Source organism: Epinephelus moara, chromosome 12 (assembly GCF_006386435.1).
Source record: "Epinephelus moara isolate mb chromosome 12, YSFRI_EMoa_1.0, whole genome shotgun sequence".
Lineage (NCBI taxonomy): Eukaryota > Metazoa > Chordata > Actinopteri > Perciformes > Serranidae > Epinephelus > Epinephelus moara.
Window position 1 is genome coordinate 5,184,511 of NC_065517.1, and position 4,009 is coordinate 5,188,519.

Sequence of the window (4,009 nt, forward strand, 5' to 3'; positions counted from 1 at the left end):
GTCTCATGGGGTTACCTGATTTGAATCATGTTTACCAGTAAATATCATTCAGTGGCTGTTTCAGTGTGCATTATCCCCAACATAATGCTGTTTTCACACACATAAATGTCCTCTCACCTGTATCCTGTTAAATTAGGCCTATTTAAAGTAACATCTGACTTCTACTCAGCCAATAGAAAGAAGGCTGAGGCCCGTAAAACTGGTGGAGGACCACCACCATCACCTCTGACAGAGGCAGAGGAGCTGGCCCTGAGCCAAAACACTGAGAGGCCAGTGGCAGAGGGAATTCCTGGAGGGAGCTCATCTTCTGAGCCAGTCACCCCCCAGGAGCCACCAGCCTTCATAAGATGTAATAGGCCTAGGCCTATATCTTCTTTTGGGCCCATATAGTTCATGGAAATATTAATTTCCCTTTAATGGGTTTTTCTTTTGTCCCAAAAGATTCTGATGGCCTTCTCTCTCTTATGGATCCTTATGCCACTGCTACTGTAAGTAGCCATTACTCCATAGATTATGCCATATAGTAGTTTAAAGTATACTGAAACACAACACTCATCTTCACAGGATGATGAGGATGATGATGTTACATTGTCTGCTGCCACAGAGAGGGAGCCTGAGGGGCCAACATCTTGATGTTGTTACTGATAGTTTCCTCCCCATTCACATTTCTTAACATTCTTTTGTGGATTACATTTAGCGTACACTTAAGTATTAACAGATATTCTTATCCTTTTTAATAGAGCATGGCTGGGCAGCAGGAGGAGGGTCCATTAACCTCCACAGCACAGATTCACACAGTAAGATGTTCAGTAAATGCCAAAGGTTAATTCTGTGGAATTCATGTGCAACTGTATGATTTAATGTCATCCTTATGTATTCCCAGTTACCACTGAAGGAGATTTATAGAGTGCATCTAATTAAAACGGTGCAGAAAACCGAAAAGGAAATGGAGCTCCTGGACCGGCAGATCACAAAAACGGATCTTGAAATTGAGATATTGAAACACAAGTTAGAGGTGGGTGCATTGTGAATTGTGTTAATGATTGGAGCGATGTATAAAAAACAAAAAACTAACTGTTGCTTTTGTATTTGTAGGAAATAAAGAAGACCAAATAAAATATGAATTATTTGTCTTTATTTGACTGCTCTGGGTGGTGGTGATTGTGATTTAAACAGTGAAGTGATTCTGGCATATGATGTCTCTGACTGCTCTGCCATCCTGGATGTCTGCAGGGTGGATGGGGTCATCATCAGGGTCTTCAATTTGTAGGGCAGGGTGTTGCTGTCCTCTAATTGTGGCAATATTATGAAGAACAACACATGCCACAATAATGTCACAGGCCCTCTCAGGGGTCATCCTGAGGTGACGTAGGCACTGGAAACGGGCTTTCAGTAGGCCTACGGTCATCTCCACCTTGGCTCTCGTCCTGCAGTGAGCCCGGTTGAAGTTCTGTTGGGGGCCTGGTTCAGGGTCAGGGTAAGGGGTCAGTAACGTAGGCTGGCATGGGTAACCCCTGTCACCCAGCAGAAGGCCATCAAACTCTCCTGTAATGTATAGTGGATACATTTGAGTGCATTAAAGGAGGGAGACAAGTGAATTATATTGTGCAAGACTTTAGGCTGCTTACCACGTTGCAGTCTGTTTAGACTCGCGATATATCCTCGAGTCATGAACAGACCCAGGCCACTTGGCCTCCACATTGGTTATGATGTGGGCTGCATCACATATGATCCTGACAGTGCAGAGAATGACATATGTTAGTTGTCAGTCAAAATGTCTAATTTCTAGTCAAAACAAATCTCTTTACACTTAAAATAAGACACATCCCCTAAAAAGTAACTTGTTCTTAGACAATTTTCTCTTGTTTCAAGCACATTTTCAATTGCAATTGCAATAAGTAGAAATAACACTTGCTCCACTGACAGATTTTTCTACTTATTTCAAGTGAAAATTTTCTTGAAACAAGTGAAAATTGTCTAAGAACAAATTACTTTTTAGGGGATGTGTCTTATTTTAAGTGTACAGTAATGAGATTTGTTTTGACTAGAAATGAGACATTATGACTAGAAAAAAGACAAATGTTCTTGGTACGAGTTTGAGTTTTTGCAGTGTGATGCGGTCTTTGACATTTTGAGACAGTAGTGAATTTACCTGCACATTAATGCTGTGAATGGACTTCCTATTCACATAATCGGCTTCATTATGTGAGGGAGCCGTGATGGGAATGTGTGTTCCATCTATGCAGCCAATCACACCGGGAAATCCTAAAAGAAATTCAAATTAGTAATCCCAGTCTAAGGTTGCAGCACCATATCATTAACAGAATATGAGTTGTAATCATAAATTTTAACTGATTTCTATATCATTCACCTGCAATCCTGTGGAACTCCTCCTTGATGACTCTCACAGGTTTGTACCCAGGGAACACAACAAAAAAGTTTAGCAGACATTTCAGCGCAAGTCTCACTTTTCTCACAGCTCTGCATACAGTGGCCTTACTGAAATGTTCTGCATCACCGACGTTAAAAAGAAAACTGCCAGAAAACCAGAAGACTCTGAGGCCGTTTACACGTTGCCAGCTATTTTCATAAACGGACATTTCACCGTCTCCGTTTTCAAAAAGATCTTCGTTTACACTTACCCGTGTATATATACACAAGAGCATGCCAAACCTGTAGGTGGCAGTGTAACGAGAAGCTCAAGCCTTCCATGTATCCATTGTCACCATAGCAACATAGGTCGCACTTTTGACACAGGCGCAAGTTCCGGCGCATACTGTGACGTGGGCTGCCTATAACTCCATTTATCTCAGTTTACATGCAAACACGCAACCGGAGTTTTCCAAAATCTCCACTCTGGCCGGAGTTTTTAGAAAGACTCGTTTTCAGAGGAGACGAAGGGCACAAACGAAGGAAGATGTCTCCGTTTATCAAAATCACCGTGTACATGTAAACGGCCTCTCTGGGAACAGGGAAGGACTAATGAGACAGGTGTGACAGAAAACAGGCGGGAAAACACACAAAGACAGGAAGTAAAACCAAATACAACACATGAGGAGAGGATTTACAAAATAAAACAGGAAGCAGATTAAACATGAATGAAAAACATGAAACGAGGTACACAAACAGAAAAGTCTAAAACAAAGTCCATAGGACAGACTATAAACAAACCCAGAATTATGACACTCATACAACTGTTTGTATGATATCCTACAAAAATGAACACAAAACACTTTGTATGATATTCTATGAATTTGTGCTCTACGAATGACATTATGTCCTTGACATAAAGTTACATAATTAACGTAAAATTACAGAGGTTAGGTTTAGACAGGTGAAGTTACTGTGGTTAGGTTTAGGAAAAGAAACATGGTGATGACGTACCTTAAAGTTCCCACGGCTCTGATTGTCAGTCACTTGGGGAAAATCCCTGGGGAAAGTCCTGTGTTTTGTGACCCATCCACCGCCACAGCCTGCCTCCTCACCAGACTGCTCCACGCTGCTTCCTTCTTTACTCCCATCAGTGCATTGATCATGTGATCACAAAACTCTAAAATAAGTGGGTTATGCACAAATTGTTGGCTCATCATTGAGAGAGGTTGATACGTACAAATTGTGTTGCATTACTCTTTGTAGGAAAATGCACAAACAGTGCATAAGAACAACCTGGAGACATTGCTGTAGTTTCTGCTGGGATTGTGCCATCCAACCTGCATATTTGAAGCCAAAACATTATCAAAACCAAGTGGTTTTTATGCATAAACCTAACAAAAGATTAACAACATCGCTGTTGAAACTTAAAGTGCAAATGTATCCGTTACATAATAGCGTGCATGTAACTTATCTCGTACAATGCAAAACATTTTTCTGGCAATTGTGTTATTTATAAGGCTGATAGATGAACAACATATAAGAAAAGAAATACAATGACAGGTATGCAGCTCAGACTTTATTTCATAAACTGACATGTCAGCAACATCAGATTTTCTTCAAGGCTTCAAAGAAGAGC

The 4,009-nt window shown here is 40.8% G+C and overlaps 1 long non-coding RNA gene across 1 annotated transcript; it reads right to left on the bottom strand.

Annotated features, from left to right (window-relative positions):
- Positions 1 to 1,138: 1,138 nt before the first annotated feature.
- Positions 1,139 to 3,124, bottom strand: LOC126398891 (uncharacterized). Its single transcript, XR_007570827.1, has 4 exons — positions 2,372 to 3,124; positions 2,153 to 2,265; positions 1,629 to 1,733; positions 1,139 to 1,545 (listed from the first exon to the last, which is right to left on the bottom strand). It is a non-coding gene; the product is annotated as an uncharacterized LOC126398891 (long non-coding RNA).
- Positions 3,125 to 4,009: the final 885 nt, after the last annotated feature.